Source organism: Capricornis sumatraensis, chromosome 7 (genome assembly GCF_032405125.1).
Source record: "Capricornis sumatraensis isolate serow.1 chromosome 7, serow.2, whole genome shotgun sequence".
Taxonomy (NCBI): domain Eukaryota; kingdom Metazoa; phylum Chordata; class Mammalia; order Artiodactyla; family Bovidae; genus Capricornis; species Capricornis sumatraensis.
The window spans coordinates 61,186,779-61,202,430 of NC_091075.1; positions in this window are offsets into that span (position 1 = coordinate 61,186,779).

The following is a 15,652-nucleotide window of genomic DNA, read 5'->3' on the forward strand; positions in this document are numbered from 1 at the left end:
CAATTTTGTAAAACAGGCAAAATACAAATAATATCAGCTCAGTTCAGTTCAGTTGCTCTGTCGTGTCCAACTCTTTGTGATCCCATGGACTGCAGTATGCCAGGCTTCCCTGTCCAAATAACATAGCCCAGCAGTATTAGTAAAGTCATAAGTAAGACTTAAGAACTTCCATTAGATGTAGCCCAGTATATCCCAGGTCACCTGACTTAGTCTATTCTATACTAAGAATTTTTATCTTCCAGGGAAATTATATACTAGCACTGTCTATAAGGCATATAACCCAGTTTCCTAGTGTTACTAAACTGATTATCCTTAGCATGATTTAATTGTTTCTAATATAGAGGAGACTTTCAACCTAAATTACCATAGCCTGGTGTTATCTATATAAATCTATCCCATAATTGAAGGAGATTTTTTCCCTTTGTTGAAACTTTGCTGGTTGTTCTGATTGAGCTTGAATAGTAGGAGAAAACTCAAATTTATGGCCAAGGTCAGGAGCAGGCATTATTAATTGGCCAGGTGAGGGGATCTCATTTAGTAATATCAATAGTGATCTGAATATGACTATAATCTTTCAAGTAAAATTTTTCAGGGCCAACTAGTTGGAGCCTTGGAGTAGAGAAATTCCCCAAGGTAACCCAGAACTAGACACAGGTAATTGGTCACAAAGTCAACAACTGGATTGATTTCTAAGACAAGCATAGGATCAGACCTATGATGGAAAAGCACTTGATTTATATGCAAAGGTCTAAAAAGTCAAGAAAACATTATGTATGATTATATGAATCAGGTCTAGCATCTTGGGCAAGCTGTCTATCTCTGATGTTGTCATCTTCTTGTCCTGGTGTAGTGTAGTTTCTCTTCTGTTTGAGAGTCATTTTAAGGTGAGATCAGGTCAGCTGTCCTCTCTATAGACCAGTCCAGTGTATGGGCCTTTGGAAGTGGGAATTAATCTAAGAGTCAATTTCCTTTCTATTTCACTGTGCATTAGTTAGTTAAGAGTATTTGATAAAAGGTCCTTCCATCCAGGTTGGAAACAGTCCCTTAAATTATGTCTTTTTTCAGTCCTGGTTGTAGGTCATGAGGCATCTTTATCCAAAGATAGATGACTGAGATAAGCTTCAGAAACAAACAGCGTGGTTTTAAAGAATTTAATTAAATTTTACATTAATACCACACAATAGCAAAGAACTATCCAGGAAATGAATCTTACTAGATACAGCCCTCCATTAACAAACTGAAAATCCCATGGATGGAGAAGCCTGGTAGGCTGCAGTCCATGGGGTCGCTAAGAGTCGGACACGATCGAGCAACTTCCCTTTCACTTTTCACTTTCATGCATTGGAGAAGGAAATGGCGACCCACTCTAGTGTTCTCGCCTGGAGAGTCCCAGGGATGGAGGAGCCTGGTGGGCTGCCGTCTATGGGGTCACACAGAGTAGGACACGACTGAAGTGACTTAGCAGCAACATCTTTGAAACATCTTTTTCTCCCTAAAATTACCCTTATTTTTATCAAATATAACCAAATTAAGACTAGTTTGTTTGCGAAATAAATTTGGCCTGATGATTTATATAATCATAATTGATCATAGACTTTTTGCTTTGTTGAAACTTTTATAGAGTCTCAGACTGACCTTTTAAAATAAAACAGGGCTGGGAAAGTCATGCTAAAGGCTTATCACAGATTTCACCTAACAAACCTAGGTGAATTTTTCCCTTTTCAAGGTCTCAAAAATTCCATGAGATTTCTGTACCTGTTAGTGAGATAACCTTCCTAACTCATCTGATAAAGTTACTGGAAACCTAAGAATTTTCAATCTCTGGAGGAGTCAAACAGAGAGAAAATATAATTTTTAAAATTTGTTTATAATGTATAATTTTACCAAATTACTGTCATAATTAGTTTGAGGGGAAGGTTTCCCCTACTTCTAGAAAACGCAGATTCAAACCTCTAATTTTTTCAGATAGAAACCATAAAAGTTACAAGCATATTTGCTGGTTCACTCAGTCCTTTTGTTAACTTTTGTGAAGTCATCAGCTTTCCCGTTAGAATACCAGGACATATTAGAACATTAGGAACTCCATATAATTTCTAGGATATCTATATTAGTAATATTTACCATACATTTTAACCTGAGAGGATTTATTACTCATTTGATAGTATTTCCCATGTAATTTAACCAACCAAATAAACACAATTAGTTTAATAACTTTCTTTGGGATGTTTCAGGGGCCCTCTGAAGCATCCCAAAGTTAGCTAGAGGTCAAAAGAACTCGAACAGAATTCGATTTAGGAAGTTGTGTCCAAAAAAAATCAATCAAAAGGGTTTAGAACATTCCATCAGATTTAGTCAATGCTGATGGGTGGATCATTTAGCTTGTTGATACGTCTCAATGGGTGTATATACCGGAGGCTCAAGGTCTAATGAAAGTCAACTCTGCCACATTGGACCTAGTTGGCTCTAACCAGTTTTCCTATGGTCATGTCATTCCTAACAAAATCTATTTATCTAATTGTAATCCAATCCTGATCATGGGTAACTCTTTTTAGTATTTTTTTATATATGTCTTCTACTGAAAACACATCTTAGTTTCCCTGTTTTCTACAATGAGGTACGTTTCTTGTTGACAGATTTGTAACAGAATACAGTCTTATTTGACCTCTAGTAAACCTAGGTACAACAGAAGTATTATACTTACTGATAGTTCTGAAGACATGTCTATGTTACCAGGTATCAATTTAATATTGAATATTTATTTCCCAGTTCACATGAACCTGGAATTCATTTAGTTTAATTTAAAAGTATTTATTTGTAAACACTTACTTTTCTTTAAGCCAATTAAATAGAGCTCATTTACAAATAAATCTTAAAAATATTATCCAGAGACAAAGACATACCAAGACATACGCATTTTCAGACAGACATTTAAAATGCAAGGTCTAGCTTCATTTTCTAAACAATTCTAAGTTTAGAAATTATATTGTAATTTTATATTAAAATATAAAATTCACTAGTTTATAAATAACAGTTGGAATAAATAAAATTGTTAAAGGCTTCTTCCCATTTTTTCTCAGTCTCAGGAGTTAGAGATGGTCTAGGTAAGTGAGCCTGAGAGCGGTGGTCTCAAAGCACAGGGAAAGAAAAGCAAGTTCTAACAAAATGGCTGCAGGTCTAAACCAAATGGTGACCACACAAAGCAAAATGGCCATTACAAATCACGACACAGAACACACAGACCTGGCAGCCCCAATCGGACACTCCCTTAAATGCAAGATTAGTCTCTCAGAAAGCCTGCTATAGAGACATAGAACTTCAGATGCAAGCACTAACAGAATAAAAGAAAGTATCTCAGGTCCTCAAAGATTTCAAAGAGAGGAAAGGAAACCAGATTGAAAGAAAAGGGAGGTGGAGGCAGGAGAGGGGGGCAAAAGGGGTGGCCTTACAGACGTCTCCTGCCACCTGCAGACAACCAGGTGTTATGGAACTTTACACTGAACTTCCAGAGAAGGGAGGAACTTGGCCCTACCAGAAACCAGATGAGACTGCAACAGAACCAGAATTCAAACCAGAAACCAGACCAGAACAGAAGCAGAATTTGAGTTCTCTGCCAAGAGGAGGTGATCAGCCTACAAGCCTCAACTCAGGCTGAGGCCCTTTGACCAGATTTCTGTGTGCAGGACTGGGGGACTAGAAGAAAAGTGTAGGATAGGAAAGGTTAAGGAGAGGATCTGCTGGATCATCAAAAAAGCAAGAGAGTTCCAGAAAAACATCTATTTCTGCTGTATTGACTATGCCAAAGCCTTTGACTGTGGATCACAATAAACTGTGGAAAATTCTGAGTGATGGGAATATCAGACTACCTGACCTGCCTCTTGAAAAATCTGTATGCAGGTCAGGAAGCAACAGTTAGAATTGGACATGGAACAGACTGGTTCCAAGTAGGAAAAGGAGTACATCAAGGCTGTATATTGTCATCCTGCTTATTTAAATTATATGCAAAGTACATGGGCTCCAATATCACTGCAGATGGTGATTGCAGCCATGAAATTAAAAGATGCTTACTCCTTGGAAGGAAAGTTATGACCAACCTAGATAGCATATTCAAAAGCAGAGACATTACTTTGCCAACAAAGGTCCGTCTAATCAAGGTTATGGTTTTTCCAGTAGTCATGTATAGATGTGAGAGTTGAACTGTGAAGAAAGCTGAGCGCTGAAGAATTGATGCTTTTGAACTGTGGTGTTGGAGAAGACTCTTGAGAGTCCCTTGGACTGCAAGAAGATCCAACCAGTCCATCCTAAAGCAGATCAGACCTGGGTGTTCATTGGAAGGACTGATGTTGAAGTTGAAACTCCAATACTTTGGCCACCTCATGTGGAGAGCTGACTCATTTGAAAAGACTCTAATGCTGGGAAGGATTGGGGGCAGGAGGAGAAGGGGACGACAGAGGATGAGATGGTTGGATGGCATCACTGACTTGTTGGATATGAGTTTAGGTAGACTCCGGGAGTTGGTGATGGACAGGGAGGCCTGGCGTGCTATGATTCATGGGGTTGCAAAGAGTCGGACACAACTGAGCGACTGAGCTGAACTGAACTGAAGGAGAGGAAAGAGAGAGGGATGGGGAGAGTGGTCAATAAAGTCTCTTATTCCTTACCCTGTTGGGGCACTCTGGCCAGTTGTCCGCATCAAGAGGAGACCACAGACAAAAGGGTCCCAGTTGCAGCTGCTGGGTCTGGTCCATCGGTGGGCAAGCTGGTTCCTAAGTACCCTAAGTGGTCAGGATATCAGTCACAGCGAAGAAGAGTCCCACCAGAGTCACCACTTGTTGCAGGAAGGGGGACCCCTTCCAGGACCCAAAAGTGGGCTCTTGTCTCATACTCGGAAATGAATTGTTCAAGGAGACACATGTGCTGACAAAGCAAGAGGTTTTATTGGGAAGGGGTGTCTAGGCAGAGAGCAGGAGAGTAAGGGAACCCAGGAGAACTGCTCTGCCACATGGCTCACAGTCTTGGGTTTTATGGTGATGAGATTAGTCACTGGGTTGTCTTTGGCGAATCATTCTGACTCAGAGTCCTTCCTGGTGGTGCATGCATTGTTCAGCCAAGATGGATGCCAGCGAGGATTCTGAGAGGTGGTTGAACACATGGTGTCACCTTTTTACCTTGGTCGTAGCTTAGTTCCACGTTCCTTATCAGGACCTCCTGTTGTAAAACAACTCCATGTAAATAGTTACTATGGTGTCTGGCCAGGGTGGGCGGTTTCAGTCCGTGTGCTTTCAGTAACAGAAAGGAAGTAGGAAGATGGTGCCAGCGGTAGAGTCCAGACAAAAGGGGCAGAGGGAGATAGACGAGATGGCACTGGAGGCAGAGCCTGAGACCAAAAAAGTTAAGGAAGAGCCTGAAGCTTTGGGAGCCATTTTATCTTTAACTGTTTGCCTCAGTTCATTTTAAAGTTTTATTTAAAGTGGAAATTTTATGGAGACTCCTGATAATGCTGGGAAGCCCCAAAATACCAAATAAGCATTCCACTTAGGTCTGGAAATTTTCGAGCTATTGTAATTAAATCTAGCTTTAAGGAAATTAAGTTTGAGAATTTCAAAAGCTCCCCATAATGGCCACTGGTATTCCAAACTGCCTTTGGGGAAGACAGCCCATTTAGTTAGAAGACACATGAGCAAGGACCATTGCTTTTAAACAAAATCAGCTGGAACCCTGTTGGGGGAAGCACCCTCAAAATATTTAGATAACTGGGTTCTCAATTCTTGGAGGTTTTTCTCTAGAGTTTAAAAAAATGATTTTAAACACTCAAAGATTTTACTGTTCAAACAGCTAATTCAAACTGCTTCCAAGTTAATCACAATCAATTCTAAGGAAAGAGCTTGGTCCTGGAGGAGCCAGGTGAAATGCTTTTTAAAGTCAGTTTCCAGCTGAAAAACCTGGTACAATTTCCATGAGGCAGCTTCTATTTCCAAAGGAATGAGCCAAGTGAGATTTCAGCTAGTTTTAATTCAAACAGTTTGATCAAAAAATCAGAATGAAGGGCCAAACAAGTACTGGAATACAGAACCAAGACTTACCCTGGAAGAAAAAAGCCTTAGAAACCTGAAGATCTTCAAAATGTAAACAGGATGTGAGACTGGATCCAGGAGAAAGATGCACCACCAAACTTCAGGATCAGTGAGAAAAGTAGTGAGTGACAATGGGCTCCGTTTGAAGGTTCTGCACTTGTTTGCTCATCAGCTCCAGGGTCTTCCAGGGTCTTCTCTGGTCCCTGTATGGGCCACCAAAATGTTGACCTAAAACAGACTGCCAGATATCTCTTCAGCAATGATGGGTTTATCTGGGATTAGAATATTATTGCAATTTGGGGTCTGCAACCACGAACAGTCCTCCTCATGGCAAGGGAAGGAGAACAAGTCTGTAGGTTGAAAAAGGAGTTGGAAGGGCTATAATAAACAACGAGTTCTTAGCTTTTCATTGGCTGAGTCCTTAACAGGAAAAAAAGAGTTTTTCTTCTTCCTATTGGGCTCTGCTATCACTACAGGGCATGAGAGTTCCCCATGCTGATCTTCCAGCTCTACTTAGTTGAGATTTATACTAGTTAATTTTTTATACATACTGAATTCAATATTTCTAAATAACTTTCATTAATATTTTCCTTTTGTTAACAGTCATAGTATCTACAAATAATTACAATCCTGTCCCCTGTTTTCTGATCATTGTAAGTTGAGCACTGACGTTAAGGGTGTAAGTTCTGGAGTCAAAGACCTGTGGGAATCCTTTTTCATTTCCTAGTATTTAACTTTGTGTGGGGCACGTTAATTTGACATCTTTCAGTTTCCTTATCTGCAAAATGAGGTTATTATGAGGTTAAAAGTTAACTTACATTCTAATAACATAATCACATGTGTAAAGTACCTGAGCATGTCTGACACTAAGTAAATTCTCAAAATGTTCCTTCTATTCCCTGGAACTTTGAACTGTCTAGAACTATCAGAACACTGTTAAATAGTACCCTTACAGTAATGAGATGGCTGTAGCAGTTCCAGTTCAGCTAACCTCAGTTCAGTCACTCAGTCATGTCCAATTCTTTGCGACCCCATGAACCACAGCATGCCAGGCCTCCCTGTCCATCACCAACTGCCAGAGTCTACCCAAACCCATGTCCATTGAGTTGGTGATGCCATCCAACTATCTCATCCTCTGTCGTCCCCTTCTCCTCCTTGCCCCCTCAATCTTTCCCAGCATCAAGGTCTTTTCAAATGAGTCAGCTCTTCGCATCAGGTGGCCAAAGTATTGGAGTTTCAGCTTCAACATCAGTCCTTCCAATGAACACCCAGGACTGATGTCCTTTAAGGATGGACTGGTTGGATCTCCTTGCAGCCTAAGGGACTCTCAAGAGTCTTCTCCAACACCACAGTTCAAAAGCATCAATTCTTTGGTACTCAGCTTTCTTTAGGAAGAAGGAAATGGCAACCCACTCCAGTATTCTAGCATGGAGAATCCTGTGGACAGAGGAGCCTGGAGGGCTGCTATCAACAGGGTCGCACAGAGTCAGACATGACTGAAGTGACTTAGCATGCATGCATGCATTGGAGAAGGAAATGGCAACTCACTCCAGTATTCTTGCCTGGAGAACCCCAGAGACAGAGGAGCCTGGCGGGCTGCCATCTATGGGGTCGCACAGAGTTGGACACGACTGAAGCAACTTAGCAGCAGTAGCTTTCTTTATAGTCCAACTCTCACATCCACACAAGACTACTGGAAAAACCACAGGCTTGACTAGATGGACCTTTGTTGACAAAGTAATGTCTCTGCTTTTTAATATGCTGTCTAGCTGGTCATAAATTTTCTTCCAAGGAGTAAGTGTCTTTTAATTTCATGGCTGTAGTCACCATCTGCAGTGATTTTGGAGCCCCCAAAAATAAAGTTAGCCACTGTTTCCACTGTTTCTCCATCTATTTGCCATGAAGTGATAGGACCGGATGCCATGATCTTAGTTTTCTGAATGTTGAGCTTTAAGCCAACTTTTCACTCTCCTTTTTCATTTTCATCAAGAGGCTCCTTAGCTCTTCTTCTCTTTCTTCCAAAAGGGTGGTGACATCTACATATCTGAGGTTATTGGTATTTCTCCCGGCAATCTTGATTCCAGCTTGTGCTTCTTCCAGCCCAGCGTTTCTCATGATGTACTCTGCATATAAGTTAAATAAGCAGGGTGACAATATACAGCCTTCATGTACTCCTTTTCCTATTTGGAACCAGTAGTCTGTTGTTCCATGTCCAGTTCTAACTGTTGCTTCCTGAACCTGCATATAGGTTTTTCAAGAGGCAGGTCAGGTGGTCTGGTATTCCCATCTCTTTCAGAATTTTCCACACCTGAACCCTAACCCTAACAGAAGCAGAAGATATTAAGAAGAGGTGGCAAGAATGCACAGAATTGTACAAAAAAGATCTTCACAACCCAGAAAATCAAGATGGTGTGATCACTCACCTAGAGCCAGACATCCTGGAATGTGAAGTCAAGTGGGCCTTAGGAAGCATCACTATGAACAAAGCTAGTGGAGGTCATGGAATTCCAGTTGAGCTATTTCAAATCCTGAAAGAAGATGCTGTGAAAGTGCTCCACTCAATATGACAGCAAATTTGGAAAACTCAGCAGTGGCCACAGGACTGGAAAAGGTCAGTTTTCATTCCAATCCCAAAGAAAGGCAATACCAAAGAATGCTCAAAGTACCGCACTCATCTCAGACGCTAGTAAAGTAAAGCTCCAAATTCTCCAAGCCAGGCATTAGCAATACATGAACCATGAACTCCCAGATGTTCAAGCTGGTTTTAGAAAAGGCAGAGGAACCAGAGATCAAACTGCCAACATCTGCTAGATCATCGAAAAAGCAAGACAGTTCCAGAAAAACATCTATTTCTGCTTCACTGACTATGCCAAAACCTTTGACTGTGTGGGTCAGCTAACCTAGAGGTAGGAAAAGAGGAATGACTCGGATTTATGTCCCTTTAAAGAAATCTCCTTCTCCCATCTCAGAACTCCAGCAGATCTCCCCTCATTGCTCACTGACCAGAATTAGACTTATAGAACATGCAACTGTAACTACTATCAATCAACAGTCACCTTTTGGGTCTTAGGGAGGTGCCCAGACTCCCTGAAGTACATGGCCACATGGAGGATGAACACTTGAACAAAAAGGGACTTAGCTAAGAAGGAAATGGGGCAGGTGAGGGAATCGAATTTGGACAGGCAATTAACAGTGTCCACTTCATAAATCAGCTCAGAATGTAAATGATTGAACTCACTGTCTTCTTCCTATACTAGCACCTCCACCTCTTCTCCCTATATCTGTTAATGATACCAAAGAAAATCTGTGAATCTTCTGTGCTTCCTACTTCTTGCCTTTATTTTCAAATAGTTGACTGGAAATACATTACTTATATATTATAAGTGTTTCTCCATGCACATCATTACCACTGTCTCTCAGATACCCATTACTTTTCTCCTAGAGCAGAAATATTCTCAAATATTTTCCTGTATCAGAATCTCCAAGAGGATGTATTAAAACAGACTGTTGGACCCTAAGGTAGTTTCTGATTCTAGCTCTGAGGTGGGAACCAAGAATTTGCCTTTCTAACAAATTCCTAGGTGATGTTGACACTGTTGGTCAGCATTTGGAAACTACTATTCTAGAATAATTTAACAGCTACCTAAGCAAGTTTTATCCTTCCAGTCCCTCTCCATTCCAGTCCAGCCTAATGAGAGGCATCAGTATCAATGTTCCTAAAACATATAAGTGTATCATTACCTTAAACAAAAACATTCAATAATTGCCCACTGTCTCAGATATTAAAAATTCATACTCTTCCATTGCTTCAGATAGGATTTTATAAACCTAAGAGAAACAGGTCATCTGGCCCAGACTATAGTTCTTTCTGGATTACTGATTCGAATCTTTGGTATGTTTTCTTTTTTTTTTGCCTTGCTGTGTAGGATCTTAGTTCGCCAACCAGGGATTGAACCTGTGTCCCCTGTATTGGAAGACCAGAGTCTTAACCATTGAACTGCCAGGCAAGTCCTCTTTTCTTCCATTTGTAATAACTGCTTTGTTGAGATGTAGTTCACATATAAAATTCACATTTTTACCTGGACGGATGGGATTGGTGAGGCTATTTTTAAAATAACATGTTTATTGGAATATAACTTGCATACCATACAATTCAACCATTTACAGAGTTGCATAATTACCATCATAATCAGTTTCAAAATACTCTCATCAGCCCCAAAACAAATTCTATGCCCATTAGCAGTCACTTTCCATTCCTCCCTCCTCTCTTCCTCCCCTTCCATCCAGACCTAGGCAACCAGTAATTTACTTCCCGTTTTGTATGGATTTCCTTATTCTTGGCAGTTTATAAAAATGGAGTAACACAATATGTGGTCCTTTATGACTGGTTTCTTCCACTTAGCATAATGTTTTTAAGGTTCATCCATGTGGCAGTCACCACTTTCTTTTAACTGCTGAATAATATTTCATTATTCAATATGATCACATATGGTTTATCCATTCATCAGCTGATGGACATTTGCATAACTTCCATTTTTTTGCTGATATAGATAATGTGCTTAGTTGCTCAGTTCTGTCTGACTCTTTGTGACCCCACGGACTGAAGCCCACCAGGCTCCTCTGTCCATGGAATTTTCCAGGCAAGAATACTGGACTGGGTTTCCATTTCCTACTCGAGGGGATCTTCTCAACCCCAGGGATTGATCCAACCTGCGTCTCTTGCATCTCCTGCATTGGCAGGAAGGTTCTTCACCACTGCGCCACTTGGAAAGCCCAATATGAATAACACTGCTGTGCATATTTGTGCACATACTGGTATTTTAATGCTTAAAATCCATTTCTAAAACCACAAGCTCTGAACTCTCAAGACATGTAATTTCTGTGCTATTTATTTTAAAATTAGCATGCGCTATCCTGTATTTGTAGTCATTTTTAAATGAGATATTCTATCTCCCCCAATAAATAGGTAGTTTCATAACCAGAGGCCATATCTTTTTTCTCCATGTATCCCTTTCATCTAACTTGATCTCTTGCATTATAGTTACTTGAACATCCACAAGGTTGATAATTATAGTGGCACTTATTCAAATTTAAAATTCTGCCTGGAAATAAAGATAAGACTAACATTCTGTGGTTAAAAGCTTGAGATGATTCCTCAAATGTACTGTCAAGTGTATTTGTATCTGACAAGGCTAAGACCCTTCAAGAGAGAAAGGATAGTCTCTTCAACAAATAATGCTGGGAAAACTAGATATCCACATGCAAAAGAATGTAGTAGGACTCTTATATCAAATGCAAAATTAACTAAAAGTGGATCAAAGACAGCTAAACAACTAAAACTATAAAACATCAAAAACTGTAAAAGCCTTGGAAGAAAATATAGAGGAAAATCTTATGACAATGGGTTTGACAATGATTTTTTAGATACGAATCCAAAAGCCTGGGTGACAAAATAATTGGACTTCATCAAAATGTAATACTTTTTTTGCATCAAAGGACACTATCAAGTTAGAGAAAAGTTAATGCACAAAATAGGAGAAAATATTTGCAAATCATCTATCTGAATAAGGGATTAATATTGAGAATATATATATTTTAAATCTCCAACAACTCAACACAAAACAAACAACTTGATTCCAAAATGAGCAAAGGACATGACTAGATACTTACTTCTCTAAATAAGATATACAAATGCCAATAAGCATGTGAAAAGATGCTTGACATCATTAATCACTAGGGAAATGCATATCAAAACCACAATGAGATATCACCTCACACCCATTAGGATAGCTATTGTTTAATAGAAACAAAACAAAGTAATAAAGTGTTGACAAAGATGTAGAGAAGCTGGAACCCTGCTGCACGGCTGGTGGAAGTCTAAGATGGTGCAACCACTGTGGATAATGGTATGATGGTTCCTCAAAAAATTAAACAGAATTACCAAATGATCCACCAATTTCACTTCTGGGTATATATTCAAAAGAACTGAAGCAGAGTCTCAAAGAGAATTTGTAGACCCATGTTCATAGCAGCATTATTCATAGTAGCTAAAAGATGAAAAAAAAAATCCAGTTGTCCTTTGATGATGAACAAATAAACTAAATGTGGCATATATGTGCAACGGAATCTTAAATTACTCTCTTTTGAAAAGAAAGGAAAGTCTGGTAACATGCTACAATGTAGATGAACTTTGAAAATATTGTTAAGTGAAATGAGACAGACACAAAAGGACAAATACTGTCTGATGCTACTTACATGAGGTAACTAGAATAGTCAAATTCATAGATACAAAAAGTATAATACTGTTCCTGGAGGCTGAAAAGAGGGAGGAATGGAGAGTTATTTTTTAATGGACATGAGTTTCAACTTGGGATGATGGAAAAGTTTCAGAGATGGATGGTGGTGATAGTTACACAACAACAACGTGAGTGTATTTAATGCCGCTGAAAAGTACACTTAAAAATGAGTAATAGTAAATTTTTTTTTACCAAAATTTTAATTTTTTTTACCAAAATTTCAAAACAAAAAAAAAAGTTGTAATGAAGTGTTGCAAAGAAGTCTAATGAGAGCCTTTATAGAAACCCTTGGTACTTAGTTTTATATAATGGCAGAAATCTAAAAATCCAATTATCCAGTGTCAAGAATAAGGCATTGTGTGGACTCCTGTGGTGGTCCAGTGGCTAAGATTCGGTGCTCCTGGCTCAGGTTGGATCCTTGGTCAGGGAACCAGATCCTACATGTTGCAACTAGGAGTTCACATGCCTCAATAAAGATGGAAGATCCAACATGCTGCAACTAGAGCAGCCAACTACATATTAAAATATCGAACAAACCTTTATGTTTTTTAAAAATAATTCCATTCAGCAGCGAATGTGCTTCGTCTACACACTAATCTAGACATATCTGAAACTCTAATCGGTGTAGTCAGTTCAGTTTATATTCACTCAGTCTTGTCTAACTCTTTGTGACCCCATGGACTGCAGCACGCCATGCTTCCCTGTCCATCACCAACTTCCGGAGCTTGCTCAAACTCATGTCCATAGAGTCAGTGACGCCATCTAACCATTTCATCTTCTGTTGTTCCCTTCTCCTGCGGCCTTCAATCTTTCCTAGCATCAGGGTTTTTCCAATGAGTCAGTTCTTCGCATCAGGTGGCCAAAGTATTGGGGTTTCAGCTTCAGCATCAGTCCTTCCAATGAATATTCAGGACTGATTTCCTTTAGGATGGACTGGTTTGATCTCCCTGCAGTCCAAAGGACTCTCCAAGAGTCTTCTCCAACACCACTGTTCAAAAGCATCAGTTCTTCTGTGCTCAGTTTTCTTTATGGTCCAGCTCTCTTACATCCATACACGACTACAGAAAAAACCATAGCTTTAACTAGGTGGACCTTTGTCAGCAAAGTAATGTCTCTGTTTTTTAATATACCGTCTAGGTTGGTCATAGCTTTTCTTCCACGGAGCAAACGTCTTTTAATTTCATGGCTGCAGTCACCATCTGCAGTGATTTTGGAGCCCAAGAAAATAAAGTCTCTCACTGTTTCCATTGTTTCTCCATCTATTTGCCATGAAGTGATCTTTGTTTTTTGAATGTTGAGTTTTAAGCTAGCTTCTTCACTCTCCCCTTTCACTTTCATCAAGAGGCTTTTTAGTTTCTCTTCACTTTCTGCCATTAGAGTGGTATCATCTGCTGTCTTGATTCCAGCTTGTAACTCATCCAGCCCGGCATTTCTCACAATGTGCTCAGATATAGGTTATATAAACAGGGTGACAGCAGACAGCCCTGCCATACTCCTTTCTTGATCTTGAACCAATCAGTTGTTCCATACAGGGTTCTAACTGTAGCTTCTTGACCCATATATAGGTTTCTCAGAAGACAGTAAAGATGGACTGGTATTCTTATCTCTCTAAGAGCTTTCACAGTTTGTCATGATCCACACAAAGGCTTTAGTGTAGTTGATGAAAACAGAGATAGACGTTTTTCTGAAACTCCCTTGTTTTCTCTATAATCCAGCGAATGTGGCAATTTGATCTCTAGCTCCTCTTCCTTTTCCAATCCCAGTTTGGATATCTGAAAGTTTTTGGTTCGAATAATGCTGAAGCCTAGCATGCAAGATTTTAAGCATGGCCTTACTAGCACGGGAGATGAGTGTAATTTTCCGATGGTTAGCACATTGTTTAGTACTACCCTTCTTGGGGATTGGGATGAGGATTGACCTTTTCCAGTCCTGTGGCCACTACTAGGCCTTCCAGATTTGCTGACATACTGACTGCAAAACCCCTTCATGGATCACTGCCTTCTTGTAGTGAAGGGGTTTGCGTAACTCAATGAAGCTGTGAGCCATGCGGTGCAGGGCCACCCAATACTGATGGGTCACGGCAGAGCTCTGACAAAGCGTGATCCACTGGAGGAGGGAAAGCAAACCACCTCAGTATACTTGCCATGAGACCCTCATGAATTGTATAAAAGGCCAAAAAGATATGACACCAAAAGATGAGTCCCCCATCTCTGAAAGTGTCCGATACGTTACTGGGGAAGAGCAGAGAATTACCAATAGCCCCAGAATGAATGAAGCGGCTGGGCCAAAGAGGATAAAAATTCATACTACTGGCTAATACATCAAAATCATTTTAAAAAGAGTAAAATACAGTTTTTACTGAGCACAGTGCTTTTGCTGAGATGTTTATATAATAAACATGTCTTCTGCTACTTTAAATTATGATTTTCCTTATGTTTCTTTAGTGTGTCTAAGTCGTGGGCCTTGCTAACTTCAGGACCTATGAGGGAATTCTTTTGCATATGCTTCCCCAAGCCTCTGGATAGAGGCTGAATTGTTAACCCTGGAAAGGAGTCATTTCTTAGGATAGTACAGCTGAATGCTCAGCTGTAGAGAGGGGAAAGAGGGTGTGAATCTCCACTCCAGGGAGCACCAATTAAGGGAAAGATACTGATCTATTGTTCATAAGGCAATGCCTCAGCTGACCCTTCAGAGTTTCACCTTAGTGGGGAGAACTGTAACTTTGAGTTCCTCAAAATAATCCTGATTTAGAGACTGTAGAGCAGGAGAGATTGATTAGTAATTTTTCTAAAGAGCAACCACATTCAGGAGAGTAGGGAATTATGGTTGTACCTTGGTCTATCAGACAGGGTCCCGGCAGGAAGTCAGTGGTTAATGAGAAGAATTTGTTCAAGAGACTGTTTACAAAATGTTAAAGGAAGCTAGCAAAGGCTAACAAAAGCAGGGAGCTTTTGGTGTCTCCAGGCTTGAAAGGATAGGAGCCCGTAATTCCTGGAATCTTGAAAGAACTATAGCAGTAGCTGTAGCTGCAGCTGAAGGAAACTGAAACTGAAGTTGCTCAGTCATGTCCGACTCTTTGTGATCCCATGGACTGTAGCCTACCAGGTTCCTCAGCCCATGTAATTTTCCAGACAAGAGTACTGGAGTGGGTTGCCATTTCCTTCTCCAGGGGATTTTCCCAACCCAGGGATCGAACCCGAGTCTCCTGCACTGCAGGCAGACGCTTTACCGTCTGAGCCACCAGGGAAGCCCGCAGCTGAAAGAAAGAGCTATTGAAATTGTGGC